The sequence below is a fragment of the Balearica regulorum genome, chromosome 9 (genome assembly GCF_011004875.1).
Source record: "Balearica regulorum gibbericeps isolate bBalReg1 chromosome 9, bBalReg1.pri, whole genome shotgun sequence".
NCBI classification, from domain to species: Eukaryota; Metazoa; Chordata; class Aves; order Gruiformes; family Gruidae; genus Balearica; species Balearica regulorum.
In genome coordinates, this window is record NC_046192.1 from 9361413 (window position 1) to 9380309 (window position 18897).

At 43.4% G+C, this 18897-nt stretch overlaps 1 long non-coding RNA gene across 5 annotated transcripts in view; it reads left to right on the top strand.

Annotated features, from left to right (window-relative positions):
* Positions 1-689: 689 nt before the first annotated feature.
* The window catches only part of LOC142602910 (uncharacterized), a 45768-nt gene continuing 27560 nt past the window's right edge, over positions 690-18897 (top strand). For 4 of the 5 annotated variants that reach the window (XR_012836741.1, XR_012836745.1, XR_012836744.1 and 1 more), the window contains exons 1-2: positions 690-861; positions 13945-14047. This is a non-coding gene — a long non-coding RNA (uncharacterized LOC142602910). Of the gene's footprint in view, positions 862-11859; positions 11904-13944; positions 14048-18897 lie in introns of those variants that run through there. The other variant, XR_012836742.1, reaches the window with a different exon arrangement.

The window sequence follows — 18897 nt, forward strand, 5'->3', positions numbered from 1 at the left end:
AACTTTAAGACCTGTGTTTGAATGCAAACACAGCTCCCTGAATGACTAGTAGCAGGAATTTCATACAATGTTGTTTTACTTCAGTTAGACCCAAATCTGTATTACCCATTTCTGCTTGAAAGCAATGCAATCATATTAGCAAATATTGTATCATAGTGTGCTTGCAAGGGCATGCGAGCACTAAGCTTAATACCAAAGAAATCTATATTGATGTTTCCAAGGTATTGGAAATAGCGCATTTCATCTTGAGGTTTAGGCTCACGGAATATATAGGTGTAAGCTTTTGTAGAGCATCTGCTTAGTGTATGCATCTGCATTTTGATTGTAAAGACGAGGAATACTGGCCTGAGCAGGATCTGGTCTTTGTCATTTGGTTTAAAGAAACACAGAGTTCTCCTCTAGCAATGATGCCCAATTCTTTTCTCACGCCTTGCTCTAGTTAATTATTTTGAGACTTCTGGAAAAACTTCTCTGACAAACTTTCACCAGGTACGGACCATGTCGGAGACCATGCGCTTAACAAATCAAAGATTATCTCTTTTATTTCATCATGCATCTGGCTTTCTCATGTCAGCAGTTCTCAATTTAACAACATAATTTTGCTGGTAACAATCTTTAAAAAAGACTTCTTTTTAATTGGTGGTGGGGATTTTCTTATTAAATCTTCCTCTTCTTTAGTGACTTTCTGCCCCACAAGTTCTTTCTGTGGGGATGAAAATGGATTTCCTGGTGTTACTGAGTGACATCTAAGAGCCTCTCTCTTGGTTGAGAACAAGCAGTTGACGTCATGGGAAACCGGCAGCATCAGAAGGATGGAAATTTTCCAGATGTGTTAGACTTCCTTTCGGTAACTGGAGTCTGGTTAGTTTAGCAGCCAAATCTGCAAGCCTTCAAGCTGAAATCTGGTTTATCTCTGTACTAGGTAGGCAACCATCTTCTCCCACTCACACCATATCGTGTGGCACACACGCTTAGCCATGCACTTTGGAGCTCCCCCAGAAGTTACGGGCTCAGTGCAGAAGTTATTGAATAAGCATCGATGGTGTGTTGCTGTGGGGGCAGGAGGCTAAATTGCTAGGCGCTTGGTTTGTCCTAGTTTAGAGGTGATGGCAGGGAGATATAGGAACAGTTTTCCTAGCTGTAGAAGGCTACTGAAAAAGGAGGTGAATACGTAGTGGGCTTAAACTGCAGCAGGCAGGTGGCAATTTAGGTTTGATGTTAGGAAACATCAAATTAGGCTTGATGTTTGGGTGGCTGGGATAGCAAAGCACTGGCTCCTGATCGCATTCTCTCCAAATCTGACCTAGTGCCATCTGTGACAAGCACAGGGTATTTGCAGCCCTCTGTTATATGGCCTCTAGAGGTTACTTCAGGCCCTATTTTGGATTACTCTAGTCTTGCAGCCTGCATACCTATAGATTGGCAGCAGCTATTACTGTGTACATGAAAGCATTATGCTGTGCACTGCTCAAGAACAAGCTTGTGCTTTCTTTCTAAAGTTCATGAATTTAATTCTGTTCCTTCCTGTTGATATTGGCAAGTATCTATCAGAGAGAGCACCCTGTGTGTTTTCATTGTAGCCATCTGTCCTGGTATTAACAAAATGATTGCATAATCCAAACAACAGAATCCTTTGAGAGAGAAGGAAAAAGAAAGATACACACAAGTCACGTGGCCAACATGCACCATTGTGATCCAAATAATTATGGAATCAAAAATAATAATAATGTATTAGATTTCTCAGTGGAAAAATGCATGGTCTTCTAAGGAACAATTAAAAATACAATATGCAATAAATTCACCCAACTGTAATACAAATGTGTGCCTCAGGCTCCAAAGCACTTATAAAACAAAGTCATCCTGGTGCATTTTAAAACTAAGAAACATAATTAAACTGCCCTTCTTGGCAAGGAGAGGAGATGTTCTTTTCTCATTTGAGTGACTTTCCCATCTCTTCCTTCTCTGCTTAGCACAAGGGGAGAGCAGGGGCCACTCCTGCTCTGCACCAAGAGGTCAGGATGGCTTGCAGCTCCTCATTCTGGTAACTTCTGCAGCGTGTTTAAAGCAGCATCTGTAGGCACTGATTTTAAGCGGTCTCTGCTCACAGAGATGGGAAATTTTGGTTTATTTGTTGGAATTACTGAGCTGATGGGTCATATATGTTGCTTGAAAGAAAGTAAAGTTTTATTTTAACATGATGTAGAGTCTCAGCTAGTACTGAATCTAATCAATTTGTTGGGAAAAGTTGAAGAGACCTGCAAGTGAAAATAGGGCTGCCCAGGAAAAACTAGGTTAAAGCAAAAACTGCAACCATCCTCTGTCCTGTTATGATGAAAACCAGTCCATACAAGTTACTTCATGAAGTAATTTCAGGTTGCTTTGCTTTCTTAGCTGAGCCTAAGCTGTACCAAGACAGCAGCATCATTTCTGAGATCACCCTAGAACTAGAGGTGGGGCACAACTGTGAGTGGCTTTGTGATACCCCTGGAATTAAAATAGATTTGTGAGTTTGAATGGGACAAACACATGCGGTGGTGATGTTTGTGACATGTTTTTCTCGGTGAGAGAGATTCTCAAGGTTTTTGCGGTGAAGAACGCAAAAAGTGCAGTTTTGTTCTAGAAGAATCCCTTGATGACAACTCAGTGACTCAGTGCGTGTTACCCCGTCTTTAGAGTAAGAGCCATGCTTGCCTCGACTCTGACAACAAACAGGCCCCAAAAGAATTTGTCTTGAGGTAAGGTGATTTCACACTGATTAATGTTTGCACATGCAGAAGGATGATCTTTTACTGTTTAAAAATGGAATTTTGATGATAGTAATGATTCTTTTGATCAACTGCAGAGGTGAGGAAATTTTCAAAAACTTGAATATTTAAAAAAATTTATAATGTATCATTTTCTTCACTTCTTTTTCACTATCTCTATTTAGGCTTTTATCCTATAATTATTTTAATGCCAAGCTATTTAGTTACAGTGATATTTACAATAAAGATAATTTATTATCTTTGGTAGCAATTGGAGTTTTTTCAAATCGTTTGTCTAATTAGGTTTCTTTTAACTCAGTAATGCACGGGAGAAGATCAGCCTATTGTTAAAGGCAGAGGCAGAGAAAGGGCAGTTTCTGATAGCTGCTGCCTTTGATGTTCATATTCCATGTTTGAAGAAGAGCGCATAAAGACTATACCTTTCAGTAATTTACAATAACCAACATAAGGTTCAGTATGCTGGCAAGCAAAATGTAATTTATTTTATTCTCTCCAAGAAAGACTTTCAATGTATGATGTGTTATGGTTACTGGATAAGAGGATCAGTGGTTGGTGTGATTTATATATACTCTCACTAATGTTTTGCCATTTTTTTCCCGTATATGGGAACTTTGAGGATAAAGAGGGAAGATTTGAAAACTAAAGAATATACTTTTGATCTCCAGGGAAACGTGCTTTCAGATAAAAGACTCTTTGCTGCCCCTTTACCAACACAAGTAAGACTGGCAAAAATGACTCCTCCCAGAGAAGATGAATGGATCTGATGGTAGCAAACATTTTGTCTTGAGATTATATGTTGTGCTAACTTTGGTTCCCTGTGAAACAGCAGGGTAGTATGCATTTTCCTTTTTAGTTAGAGCTGGTGCTTGAGGCAAAAGTCAGCTCTTGCTGCGAGCATAGCTCTGGTGCGAGGGGTCCAACAGAAGCCAACAGCCCCCGCGTTGCTCCAAGATTGGTGGGGGTGGACAGGATGAGCTCTGTGGGACAATGACAAGTCTGGCCATTTGCTAGCTTCTCTTCAAGGTATTCTGCAAAGGCTTGGCAGGAGGAATGAACAATTCCCAGTAAGGACAGGGACAGGAACGTGGTGGTGGCAGGCTTTCTGCATCAGATCTCTCCCCTCTGGCAGAAAGATGGTTAGTCCAAACCAACTTTTTGTAAGCCTCGAGGTGCTTTATTACACTGCTGTTATTGTTGTAATGATGAGAATAACCCCAGTGGTAAGGAGGCTTTGTGGAAAAATAGAAGAATTTGGTTCCTTCTTTTTGGCCATAAAATCAAGGCAAAACTTCAACAGACATTGAATCACAGCTAAAGTTTTTCCACTGGCAGCTGTTCCAATGGAGCACATACAGTGGTTTGCAACCAGATAGATTGTGTCTCAAGTCTGTCCAGCTTGAACTTGGATAACTCGGGAGAAAAGAGCAGCACAACGAGCTGTTAATGCTACACAAGTTTTGTTCTCTGAAATTGTGGAAGTAAAGAAAATGTAAGTGCAGTGGAACCAAATTCAATAAGGACAAGCTTGTAGTAGGGATGTGCCTGGAGCAGGACTCCATGGCTCTACAGAGCATGCTTTATTAACAACCTAGAGAGCACAGCCAAGCCTTTTGACTTAATGAATGTCTGATGCCGCAGAAGGCAGTGTATGCCAGCGCAGTGAGGAACATTGCTCGGAGCATTGCTTGTATGGAGACTTGCTCTTCCTGCCTCTCCCTTCCTTGCACTTCATAGTAACTAGGACCAGAAAAGTATATTATGTTATTGTAAAGGAAATTAAACTAGGCTCTGACCTGGGGGGAATCTTGCAGAGGAGCCAAAAGGAGTGTCTTGTCTTTGCTTATGTTTACCGATTCAAGAGCCTTTCTGAGGACAAGGGCCGGTCGGGGGAGGATGGTGGGAAACTTGTACAGTTCTGTTCCTTGTCCTGAGCATGGCAGCATGTTGTGCTGGATGCAAATCCAGAGCTTGCTCAGAGCAAAGGAAGCTTGCACCATGTCATGCCTCAGAAATGGGAATGCCACCCTGCCCTGCCATCTCGCCAGACCCGGCACAGGATCAAAGCTTGCCTTTAAAAGCAGGGCTGTAATATGGCTCTCACTACTGACACTTCTGCTTTTGCTATTTCATTCTGGCATTCACTCTCTTGGGCTGAAAGGCTGAGAGGTACAATCTGTATTTTAACAGCCTTGATTTTTTCTTCTCACTGAAGTAAGCTTGGAAATGGGTTTCTTTTCTGCATCCTCTTATGGGCACAGACTCATGGGGTCATTCTCTTTTGTGTTGTGGCAATTGTATTTCTTCCTACATTGCTTCTCAAGACTGCATTTTTGGCTTTATTCGCACAGCATGCATTTGATTTTCAGTAACATAAATATATAGTAACAAAAATGAGGTCCTTTGATGTTAAGGAGGAGGTGATGACTTACAGTAATTATTTCATCTTTAGCAGACTGGGCTGGAGGGGTGAGTCTTTACCAGAGTAGGTGAATAATAAATGGAGCACCTGGGCAATCAAAACCTCCTCAGCTTCCTTCTGTGGGATTTAACCTTTCAGGCCCAGTTTAGCATATGCTGAAGTGATGGTGATCTGTCAGCTTGATTTATAACCCAAGAATCGCTTGTCCTCAGCATCAGAAAAGAGATGCTGGTCACATTCGGTTGCTGACCTTGTCAGCTCTCTCAGAAGTTAACTGTCAGCTTGAGTGTGATGTATTTCTCCCTGCCCTTAAAAGCCAAGTGGCTACAAGACAACTTTAATATTTTTATTTTTTTTTTACATTTCTGAGTGTGGATAAGAGCCTAAAACTTTGACCTCAATGTACACAAGAGAACTGAAATTATAAAGGCATAAAACAATATCTGCAAGTATTTAATTTCATAACTTTTACCTGTTCCTTTGTCTTTTTGGGGAACTGGAATTGATGCGGGACATTTTTCAGTATTTGTGGTTGACAATGTTGTATTTTACAGATCCCTGGAGTAATAACCTTATTCCCTTACAGGTCTTTGAGCACTGAAATAGTTGGTGTGGATACGTATTGTAGAAGCAGAACTGCACAGTTCATGTGCTGTTGCTTCAAGCTCTTTGGCAACTCGAGTAGACGTTACTGCATAGGTTATGTCTGACTTGCATTTTGAAGGTTACCTTCACATTCTATGAGCATGAGAGACCTTTCCTCCCCTGCATTTGTTATTTATAAATGGCTTTAAAAACCTCAGGAACTTCAAAGTTGGAGAGTTCGAGTGAGGAGTTTTTTGGGGTTTTTTTTTTGTTTGCTTGTTTTTTTCTTCCCCAAAGGAATCCATCTTTGACAAAGAAACTGATCCCAATACATAACATATCTTGTATCCTACTGAACAAAGCTAGGTAGCATACCAAAGTAATCTTGGGGTGGTTTTTTTTTTTTTTTTTAATCAGAGACCTGCCAACAGCTAAAAAATTATGGGTTAATGACCTCACAGTCCCTCCTTTGACATGCTACGGAATAACAGAAACATGAAACTCCATCTACAAACTTAACAATAGCCTTTCAACCTGCAGGCTGTGCACTTCAAATCCAGCATGCTGGCTCTCTTTTCTAGTGCTCAGGTTTTATGGTGATAAGTGCTCTTTTAACATCAGTAGAGAGCAAGATGAAGGGAGGGGTAAGCTTTTCAGCAACAAGAGTATGCTGCTGCGTTGAGTTGGGTCATCTTTGGGCTCTTGTGAGCAAGTAGAGATCAGCTTTGCCGATGGACTGAGGATTGCCCAAGCTGGTTACTGGCTGATACATGTGTGGATCTTGGCCGAGCAACTTGGAAAAAACTGCTATACAGAACATCCTGGAGTTGAATCTTTGCATCCAGATGACAGGTGGTAAAAGAGCTATTTGGGTTTGCTGCTACAGTTGTACTTACACACTCCATTAGCATAGGTGAAATCAGTGCCAAGGATTTGCTTGTGCTCCTACTGACTTGTTTGCTCTGAGGCAAAATGGGCCACTAGAAAAAATGTTTTGCCAGTATGACTTAATCTGTACTGGTGTTTTTTCTACTGACATAGCTCTGCATCAGGGCAAAACAATATCAGTAAAGGGCATCAGTGGCTTAGGAAAAGTATCACAGCCTGCAGAAGACAAGTGTATGAATTTATAGATGTGAAAGCAGTATCTCCCACATGTTGATGAGGCCCAGTCATGTGCAGAGGTGCTGGTTATCCACTGCTTTAATTTGAAATCAGAAACTGTCTGTTCTGAATGTCAATATGAGAACTAGTTGAGCATTCCCACAAATACATTTCTGAGAGGAAATGACATGGGTGATGTGTATTGGAAACAAAACCCGGAGTATCTTTTGAAATGTTTACAGGTTTATTTATCTAAAGGGAAACAAAATACATCAGGAAATATCTTGACTATTCCCTGTCCCTTTCTACTTGTTAAAGGAGAGGAATAATACTACTAATCACAGGAAAATCTGAAATGCAGTTATTAAAAATAATAAGCACTCTTTAAAATCTCTGGAGGATTCTTCAGTCATGTCTATTGAGGGTTTTCCTGGCTGAGCCTTTTCTGAGGTGACTGAGCACTGTCCCTGTTTGCAGACTCTGTCCCTTCCGGGCAGCTGTGCTGTGAACACTTCGGGTTCTGCCACCCCCGAGTCCGCAGCAGTGACACATCAGTCCTGTGTGCCGCAGTGCTGATGTAGGGTGCTCGGTTTCCCTGCGAACCGTTTACCTAAGGGCCTCCCAAGTCCATGTGCAGCTCGGGCTGAGTGGGGAAAGCTGGGCTATGCAGATCCTTTTTCCTCAGCGTCCCTACAAGAGCAAGCAGCCTCAGGCTGCCAGGTAGTTTGGGCCCCATGTCAGCCTGTGGATGCACATCCTCTCAATTGCTTTCCACATCTGGACTCGATCAGGGCTTGTATGCAGCTGTGGTGTGATGCCTGCACCAAAAAGGGCAGCAGTGCTCATGCTGCAGATGTCCTGTGCAGTTGACAAGAGCTGGGACAGGATTAAAGAGGTTTGTTTTCTTTTTTCCACTGAAGTTAAGGAGCTGTGGCTACGAACTCTTGAAATAATCAGTGCTGTTGTATAAAAAGACCTTTTGCACAGAGATGCTTGGGAATAGGAACCTGTTTCCAACATCACATATTAAACTGCAGGTTGTTTAAAGGTAGGGTAGAAGCCTTGGTACTCCCTGCAGTGCCATGTTTCTATGCTTGTACTCACTGTCGCTTGTGTTTACCTCTTGAGGCACTGGGTTTTCTCTGACCATCATTACTGGCTGTCCTAACCATTGCTTCTCATAGCAGCCACCCAAGGCTCTGCCCAGGATTTCTCCCTGAGTTACCATGGGTGAAGAACCCAACAGGAAGAAATTGTGTGTTTAAAAATGGCATCAGTGTGGAGGAGAGCATCACCCTTCATTTAAATTGTCTATTCAGTTCTTCACCCGTCCGGGAAATTAACAGCATGTTTTATGCTGAACGCCAAGAGATCGAGTGTGGCTGAAAGCCCTGACCTCTCCAGCTATCCATTTTTCGAAGGCTGTCTTTCCTTTCCCTGCTGTCATTAGTGTTGCTATGGAGTTTCACAGTGCTCTACTTGGAGACTGTTCATGCAGTTACTTACACATGCGCTTAAATGATTTAATGAAATGTATACAAACTTTTATTGAGATGATCTCTGATTTATTGATTGTCTACAGTACACTTGGTAAGATACAAACAGTTGGGAAGACTTGGTCTCTGTCCCTGGAGCTTCAGCAGAACAAATCAGACCAAAATGTAGCCTGCAAGAGCTTTTGCTTAAAAAACCCAATAAAATAAAAGATGAAACCCCTCTTGGTCTGAAGATTAAATAGAATTTACGTGATGGAAAATGGAACATGTACTTCAGCCAGTGTCAGTATGTGCCAGTGTTTTTTTCATTTGTGTCAGGTGTGAGAAGAGGGAAGATCAGTATTCCCTTCCCTTGACTGCTCCACAGGTGCTTGGGTCACATCACTTCGGTTTAATAAGTCACCATGCATGAAAAAAAACTGCAGTAAGTTGCCTGTGAACATTTTTCTAGTTCACAGCAAATACAAGCCACTTTAAGCTACTGTAAGAGACATTAAAACTATTGTTTTAAGTTGCTTTTTCTGCAAGTAAAAAGCATATTCACAGGCAGCTACTAGGTCTCAGCTGGTACCCAGTGGCTTCTGATTTATGAATCTGAACTTTGTCCTTCATCTACAGTTCTGTTGGGATCAGTCTCTGCTGAAGAGATTTGCCAGCATAGCTATGCTAACAAAACAGTCCTTGTGTAGGCTCATGTTTTACTGAAGAAAAAGTGCCTTTGCTAATAAAGTTTACGAGATCTGTTGAGTGAAATAAGCCAGACCAGTAAAAGGACTTTGAAATTCTGTACTCTTGGGCTTTGGCTGCCAAAGAAATGTCAGTTATATCTAATTAGTTTACCTGTACCAGCAAGGGCTCATACTGGAGAGCTGGCCTTATTTTCCTTTAGATTCTTGTAATTGTTCTACTTGACATTGAACTTGTGAACGGAAAATGGTGAAGATGGGGACATTCACAGAGTGTGTCCAACAGTCTTGCCATCAATAGTGTTTCAGCAAATTAAGCATTCTTCTATATTGATTTTTTTTACCTGCAAGTAACTCCACTGATTTCAAGAGGGTTTCTCACCTGAAGAAATCTTCATCAGATTCAAACCCTAAAACTGGGCTACCACAGTAAGAAAGCAGAGCTCAGGGTTCAGGTTTGGCTACATTTAAGGCAAATACCCTTCATGTGCAAGGAATGCTGTGGTATAAGGTGATTTTGTCCATCATAAATGCTGATGACAGGTTTGAGTGCTTAGTCAAAACCTTGAAAGAAATTATTCATAATGATATAGATATGTAAGCTTAGGTTATAGATCTTTAGGCTATTACATATAACTTACTGGGGAGATCAGTGCTGTGTTCTGTGATTGCCAACTTCAACGCTTTCTGGAGCGCCTATTACAGCTCACTAAGCCTAGAACCAACACTAAGTGGGGATCTCTTTCTCAGATTTGTTATTGTTCCGATCCTGATTCCCTTCATTACTAGTCTGAATGCTGCAGAATCCCTCAAAGATATTGCAAGTGCAAGGAAGCTCTGACACTGATAACTTGCCTGGAACACGTAATGGATGGTAAGGCAAGACTGCCTGCCTTGGTATAGCTCCAGTCAGGTTGCATGAGGATGGAGAAGCATAACAAAGCCTTTTCAGAAATCTTTGTCATGTTATTGTGCTACAGAGGTTATAAATCTTATACAGTGAGGCAAAGTCTGCTTTTGCTCACACCCAGGTGGCTTGCCCACCTTCACAAGAACCCAATTGTAAAGTCAGCGTGAGTTTCGAGAAGAGCTGAGCATGCCTAAGGAAGTACCGGCTTTGCAGCCTGGGGTGTACCAAACCTTCTAAAAAGCACCCTTCAAGTTCTCTAGTGTAGCTAGTAAGCACAGGCAAGGCTACGAACGTTCTGTGTGCCTGACTGCTGTGGTGATGTGCTGTATTTACTCAGGGCTCACACTTTTGCCCCTGATCTCAGATCTTTCCATTGAGATGCTGTTAATGTATTTACTGCTCAGAAGTTTAGAAAAGCTTGTCACAAATTCCAGCCCTAAATGCTGTGGTGCAGGCTCAGGTGGAAGAGGTGGCTAAAGCCTGGTGTCACACCCTGCTCTGTCTTTAGCTCTGCTGCTGCTGAATATTAAGTCATTCCTGCCATGGTGAATTATGCTTTATGTGTTTAAAATATAAGGACAGATATTTATGACGGAGCAACAATGTTAACTATAGATTGACTAATTTAATAGACCAAGATGATGTACTTGTAATAGGGCTGGCTTATTTTATTGCTATCATTAACCTGAAGTTTAAAGCTAGCACAAAAGATGTGGCAACTGGAGTCTAAAAAGCACAGAATACGTTTCTATGCACTCTGCTTTTCCCTGAATTAGCAGATGTGCTTGTACTCTCACATCGATTTCAGACCAGGGAAAATGGAACAGGAAAAGGGAAAGCAATTATCTAGCATGGATTCCCATGGATTGCCCAGTACCATGAGGCAGGGTGCTGAAGGTACAGCAGATGGGGAGGACTTTCATTAACATAATCACATATTCTGTGCTGTCTGTCTGAAACGTAACTGAGCAATATGAACTTGTGGGACTGCTGAGATCTCCTGGGAACAGATTTTTCATGGTGTTTCTGACACATCCCACTCCTAGTTGGTCTGGGAGTACAGACGTTTCCTCTTTGGTGGATTCAGCCTGCCTGAGCTGTAGTGCTAGGAAGGAGTCCACATGAAGCTGGGTTAGTAGGAGAGGTGCAGAGGAAACATGAGTGGCTTGTGTAGATTTCTGGTGTTTGTTTGAGAAATATCCTTTCAAAAGTAACCAAATATGAACGCAGATCCTTAAATCTGATCCCCACACTGGGCTTTAAACCATCTGCATTGGTTTGGGCTTCTCCAAATCTCAGCTAAATGCAATGGTAGGACAATCCTTCCGGCTGCTTCGGCCAAGTAAATCCCTCAGAAATACAAACCCTAGTGCTTTGCATGAGCTGCATGGCTGGTGAAGCAGGAATACTCTATGGAGCTCTTGCTAAGAGAACGAATGGCAACATTTATTTTGCAAAAAAAGCAAAGTATTCTTGCCAATCCGTAAGTACATTTCCTACATAACTATATAAGCATAGAAATCAGAAGTAATTGCATAAAAGAGAATATTTAATCCCCCTGTTTTCCTGTTCTTCTGTGGGCTGGATTCCCATGAATGTTGGTGGGAGGCTGTATAGGTTATGTGGACATTGGACTGTGATGCAGATGGGAGGGATAGTTTTGCCCATGGTGACATGAGATGATAATGCCAGACATAATTTTCAAAGAGGTGATCTGTGATTACGGCAGGGCTGGTCAGTCTGGAGCTGTCACTTAGGGTTCAGTTGTCTACTAATCAAATACTTTTCTGGGTAAATAGGCAGAGGAATATGCCCTCCATGGGGAAAATGTGACTGCAGAATTCACTATGTAAACTTTTAATAACTTTCCCTGATTATTTTTTTTTTTCTCCCAGTGGTCTCCAAAATCAGGAGGCTGGAAAAGCTCCATCTGCTGAGGTAGGGCCTCAGAGAATCTTTGTGACATCAAAGTAACTCTAAATAAAATCAGAATAATTCTGGCACTCTCTTTGTTTAGTTGAAAGGGGCTGGAATGGTTTGCACTTGCTCATTCCAGTGCAATATGAGAGTGAAGGCTAAAACCACTAACTAGGTGGAAGGCTGAGGATTTGCACTGGGCTTAAGCAAGTATCATTTGCCCCATCAAAAATATTTAATTTTAGCTAAATGATGCTGATTTGATGCTGTGGGTGAGCAAGGTTGTGTTTTTTGGTGGGGTTTTTTCCCTGATCTGAAATGCTGTGAGGCCATTGCTAAAGTGAAGTCTTTGATATAAATCTAAGAAAACAATCAATAAAAGATTTGGTGACTCTGGCAACTGAACAATAAAATATAGATTTTTTTTTTTTTTTTCAGTACGCTGAAAGTTGCCTCCCACCACCTGCTGTCTTGATCCACAGAGGCGATGAAGGCTGTATTCCTCTCATTAACTCTCTTGCTCTCTTTTCTTTCTGTTTATGTTTTAAATTAAATACTGGTCTGGCTTTTGGTCAGCTGAAATGAAGGATTCCCCATACTGGTTAAATAAAAAGTCCTTTCATAGTCATAGGACAAAAGGGAAGAGCTGAGAAGAAACGGATCACAGCTAGGGATGTACAATCCCTGGAACTCCCACCCCTCAAAGAGACTCACACTGAGCTTCCCAGCTGAGCAGTGTAATGTGTGGACCTCTGTTTGTCATTTTGTTTGATCTCCTCTTTATTTCCTGTTTAAGTGATCTGAAAGTAAAACAACCAGTCGACCAACCAAGGAAAAAAAATCCTTTCAGAATTATAAACGGGGCCCAGCTGTGTAAGCTGGACTGCACAGATGCTGACCGACATTGCCAAAAGGGCCCATGTGTCTTGTGTCCTTCCCTCTGTGGGTGCTTAGCCCTTGCAGAATGATTGTTCTCTTCTTCCTCTGAATGTCTGCCCTCTTTTGAAAGCATCTCCAGCAAGGCACTCAAATTCATTAACTCCTGAGCACAGTCTCTTTTCATGTCAGTGTCTATCAGAACTAATGCTACTGGGGATAGGAGAGGGTAAGTGAGCGTAGGGGAAGCACAGATGGGAATGTCACATCGGTCATCCATACAAGTGTAGCGTGAGTGGTCAAAGGAAACGGACTTGCAGGAAAGATTCCCCAAAGCACCTTTTGGTATTAGTACTGGAGAGGATAAATGACCTGCAGGGATATGAGCTGACTGTAGTCACAGTATGACTTACAACGGGTGTGTTACAGCCATAATAAATTGCATAGAGTATGTCAGTAGTAACTTGTAAATGATGCAACAACAAGGAAAATCCTTCCTCACCTTGCCTACTGCTACAGGAATACAGGTTGTGCAAGGTGTTGTCTCAAAAGTATTTGCTTTACTTAGAGAAAAAAGTAGGAAGAGAAACTCAAACAAGAGGAATCTATGCACACTGCTGCAACCAATATAAAATTTAGACTACATAAATCTAGGTCTCTGCAGGCAATAGGTAGGTAAGTAACCATGCACCTCAACGCTAAAGTAAAGATGATAATACTTAATTCCAAATAAAATCTATTACTGTCTGAACACTGAGTGTATTGACAAAAGCTTCATTCTTTTCAATAGACTCAATAGTACTGGGTAAAGATGTGGAGGGAAAAAACCCGTCTCTGTGCATTCGAACTTTTTTTTTAAAGAAAGCAGCAGGAAAAAAAAATCAGTGAATTGATCTTTCTCAGCATAACTGTATGAAGGGCAGCGTCGGTAAGGAAAAAATATGTTTTTCTTTCTAAAAGAAAAATGTCACCCTCTCACCTACCATTCATAATCTCCTAAGTACTTGATTGCTATGTCTATAGATAGAGGGTTTGAAAACACAGAGTAACTTCCACATTGTTACTGATCTCTTCAGTGACTTCTGTAGAGTCACTTCATTTTTTTTTGCTTCACCTTTGCCATCTGCAGAAGACTTTCTGGTGGAAAACACACTACTTAAGACCTATTTTCTGCATTTACTTGCAGAAGCTGTTCCATGCAGCAGACAGCATCTTTCCCTTCCTGACCTTAAGCTTGGCAGGGGCAGAGCATGCAGGATGAAGCTCGGGCACGTGCAGCGGCCCCAAAGGTAGGTGGGGAACGCTTGTTGGTGGTGGGTCTCTCAGTCTCTGATTCTAGGCTGGCATACTTAGAGGAAAGCATGGAGAAGTCTGGAGGGCCCCTCGAACCCCTTGTATGGGGGATAGGGGAAGGAAGGAAGCTTGGAACAGGCTCTGCAGCCTGTTTGGGGACCCAGCCAGTAGGGAAAGGAAAGGGAGCTGAAAGCAACCATGGCCATGCCCATGTGGGCGAGGTGTCAGCTGGGGCAATGTTGACTTAGGCAGCTCTCCGGTATGTCCAGCCAAGGAGGAACCTGCCCTCGCTAAGGCACAAGATGCAGGCACTAAATAATGGGTGCCAACACTTTTCCTCCTAGGCCCAGCTTCCTCTGCCCCGGGGGGCCTGGCTCCCCACACGGGCCGGGCAGGCAGGGGGTTCTGCTGGGGCAGCAGCCTTTGTGGCACATCTCCCGGCCTGGCCCAGGCTGGGGCGGGTGCCCCGGCAAGGATCCCAGCTCTGCTGCCTTTTGGACACCAACTGCTCTTTGTGTCATAGCCATGAGAGCTGGGATCAGGCTGGTGCTGCAGTAGTGCTGGGCCAGCTGCGGGGCCCTGCTCTCCCCACACATGGGCCTGGACCAAGGGTAGGCCCTGCGGGCCCACCCCTTCCTGTTGCCCTTGCTGTGCCAGAAGCATGGCCCCTGCACCCCAGCGGTACAGTTGCCTGGTGATGGCGACAGAGCAGTGGCAGCCATGTGGGTCAGCAGGGCTGGGCACGGTGGGGAGTGCTGGGCCTCTCTGGCAGCAGGGCTGCCCTGCCGCCTGGTTCTCCTTGGGAGGGCGGGGAGCGATCCCTCGCATCGTGCCTTGTGCTGGGCCAACGTGTTTGTGCTGTTCCTTCCAGTGACACGTTTCTCAGCTCCAGCTCTTCTCATGCTCAGGGCCGCAGTTGCAGCCGTGCAAAGGTTGGAGCATGGCAGATCAGTGCTGTCAGGCCCAAAACCACTTCACTGAAAGAGCGGTACTGGGATGGGAGCAGGCACTGGCAGGTGCTTGCTGCAGTGAGGGTCTGAGCACCCACACAGCCCGGCTGCAACCAGGCCCAGGAGTTGGGCCTCTGCCTGGCTGCCATGGAGGAGGAGCAGATGCCACTGAGGCGAGGCAAGGGGACTGAGCCATCCCCACCTCCATCCCAGCAAGGATTTACTGGATCCTCATAGAGAACCTGGTGTAAGATGTGGCCCTGAGTACAACTGGGGGGCTCTAACTGGGCAGATGTAGGCAGGGTGCGGGAAGACTCTCCAGTTGGGGGACAGCCTTGCAGGTAGCTCCTTCTGAGCTCTCTTCTCCACTACCCGCTCTGTGCTGCTGAGCACGTCAGTCGTGCCATCAGCATGCAGGCCATGGAGCTATACAGGGGTGGGGGGCGCCCCTGGCCATCCCGCGCCTGGAGGACTAGAAGTGTCGTACAGGAATATCTCCGCTTTCCTTCTCCCAGGGTCTCATCACTCATGACTCGGGGACTTCCTGGGATTTCTACTGACCCCTGTGCATGCAGTGACCTAGGACTGAGCATGCATCGATTGCTGGCCCAGCTGAATGTGATAACTGGTTAAGATACAGAGACTTGATTGTGTGACTCATCCCCTGGATTGCATGTTCTTCTTCCTTAATCCCCATAGGGAACTTGCGTAATGGCAGTGGAAGGTTACTCGTTTTTAATTCCTCCAGAAGTTTTCATTCTCTTTAAAAATATGCAATTAACTGTTTCATTTTGTTCGTGCATTCTCACTCTTAGGAGGGTCCATGAGCTTCAGCAAGGTATTTTTTTTTTATTTTTTTTTAGCAGACACTAATGTCTGCATTCTCAACTTTCACACATCTTTCTCAGAATCCTTCAAAATAGTACAGCTCTAGCATTGGATGTTTGGGGTCTTCCTTGCCCTCATTCCCCACTCCATCTTTTATTTAAATTAACTTAAACTAATAACAGGAAATCCAGATGAGATGAAAGTTTCAGATCTAATATTCTAGATGCAAATCTTATTAAATTCCAAACCCCAAACCAAGCAACACTGAGCACTGGGAATAAAACTGAAATGAAGATGATTGATCACTCTCAAGTCAGTTTAACAGCTCATACAGACACATTTTTCATGGTCTTATCACATTCGTATTAATGGACACATTTGCCTCTTGTATTATATTCCATATATTACACTGTGTAATTAGAAGCTAAATGGAAGCAGTAGGAACCATGCCAATATTTGTGGTGTTCAGAAGTCATTCAGAGCTCCAATATTTGAGGAAAAACCTGTTTATTTCACAGATGCACTTCCGACTGCGTCTGTGAACAGAATGTGTTTCTGGAGCCTTCTTCTCCCAGACTTCTAGGTTCTGGGAAGCTGAGCTACTTGCAGGTGCAATGCTTAGAGATTACATTTGTACTTAAATTACAATAAATCCTTAAGGGTCACAAATCTAAGCGCAGAGGTGATTGTTAGGCTTGCTACCTGCCCCGGGCTAATCTCAACATTAAGAAACTGCAAATGCGTGCTTATCCTAGCCTTGAGGAAAGGCTTAAGGATGGTACTTGGAAAAGACAGCATGAAAGAAAGCATGATCTGCATGCTTCACCCAGCCAAGGCTGCACGTGTCCTGTATGCAGATATGGGGTGCATGCCCAATTCACAGGCTGCATTAAAGTCTTCAAGTTTGACTGAGGAAGCTGGATGTAGCATTTTGAAAAAGAAAGAAGTTCGTCCCTTCAGAGCAGAAAATGTTCACAAGAGCAGCTGATGGAGAATGTTTGCCCTGCTTTTAAACACCTAGGAGGTCGTTCCCAGCTAACTATGCCCTTGCTTATGTTTGTTACTTAGCGGGCTTTTGAGTAGCAAGGATTCCCCGTGTAAAGGAAAACCTCATCCTAAAATAGAAATCTGTTCTCTCCAGACATGGCCTGTTTTATATTCTTGGCTGTGATTGTGAGACAGAGGCACTGTCTACAGAATGAAGCTTGGAGCCCTTTTGTGGGGTTTTGAAGGGTAGAACATTTGGAAATGCAGTTACCTGTCTGCAAATACCTGCCTGTGCAGTGGCACAGTGCAGGAGCAGGTGAAGCTCATTCAGGCATTGCTTATGAACTCTGGATATTTTTAGCTCCTTTTCAATTTAGCACACTTTTCATGATCTCGTCCCCTGGTTCTCTGCATACCTATTGCTGCTAAAGGCTTCATCGCTGGGTATTCGTGCTTTGATGGATAAGTAAGTGTTACCTGTGGTGGTCCCTCACTTCTTGTTCCCTGTTTTCACTTCTCATGGGTGTCATTGAAGTGCTGTGTAGAGGAGAATAAATCATGGTGTCTTCTACCTGCAATTTTTTCCCTGAAGTTTCCCAAGTTAAAATGCATGAAAACTTTTGAATCTGTAGAGATTTTTGTAAAAATGAGCTGTCTGAATACTTTTGACTGGAATTTTTAGCATGCCAGAAATCAGTCTACCAAATTCAACCTTCTTGTCTGTGAATAAGAGATTCTTATCTTCAGCCAGATTCCAAATAGGTTCATGGCAATGGAGAACAGCTAGAGAAAAATACATATTCTAGCCCGTAAGCCAACCTACCTCTTTCAAAATCCAAAAACAGGAGAAAGAAAAGAAAGAGAAAGGAGATACTCACTTAGAACTCTTCCAGACATAGTCAAATACTTGACCCTTTTTCTTTTTAGCCATTGGATTACATTCATTGGCTTAATAAACTTTAAACATTGGAGACAATGAAAGTCTAGAGTTTTTGTCATGGGGTCAGTAGTTCAAACAGTCTGATTTCTCTCCTGACATCTGACTCTTAATTTTCTCCCTGCTTATGGCCAACTAAGAAAAGCTGCCAAAGTTTATTGGCCAGATTGACTCATTTAACCAGCAGTGAGTATCTCACCCACACACTAAAGCACTGGGGATTTCCTCTAATACAGTAGATGTCAGCTATAACAAGTCCCTACTAATAATTAACTGAGTTCCTGTTGGGACTGCCTGAACAATTTCCTTTGCTTCTTGTCAAGCACCATCACTGTGCAGTAGCCTCATTTAGTCTAATTGACTCTGCCATGGGCAAGTGCATCCGTCCTGTATGTCTTGACCACCCTTTCACCATTTTCTCTATGGCAGGGTTCGAAGCCTTTAAAGAAATGCCTGTAAGTGCAGATTTGTCATGTTGACTTCGCATGATGAAGGCTCAGCCATTGGGGTGGCATGGCAGGCATGTGGTTTTGTATGTTCTGGCTAATGCAGGGCGATCACCTTTCGGTTGAGAGGGCTACAGCCATTGTATTTTCTCTAGGGCTCAGGGCTTAAGGTGGTGGATTGTAAATTGGGGAGTAAATCAGGGAGCTGCACGATGTCTCTTCTATCCTTGCTCCTTGAAAGCACAGGCCAGAAGAAGTGGTATTTCAGTGCTGTGTTGTATATCCAGGGCACTGTGCTGATCTCTTTCTCAGCACTGCTCGGTGGCTAACAGCACTTATTCAAGTGCCTTTGTCACCAACCCCAGCTGGCAGGGGTGTGCTTTCTGGGGATGTTTGTGGTGAAAGGCAGCAAGAGCAGACCCCTCTGTTACAGCCTCGAGTCTGGAAGCTGAAGCCCTTTGTGGCTTCCCATGTAGATTAAGATGAACTTACCCAGCGTATTTAGACCAAATAGACCCCTGCTCCTTGGCTGACTTCTGACTCTCCAGATTGCTCCAGGATACTGTTTATGGCTGTTGTCTAAGCTGGTGACCAGGCATGCTTGGGCTGACAGTGCTACTGGCAAGAACCAAGAAATTCCAAGTCTTAGACTTAGCTGGATGGGTTTTATCAGCATAAACATGGCAAATCCTAACAGA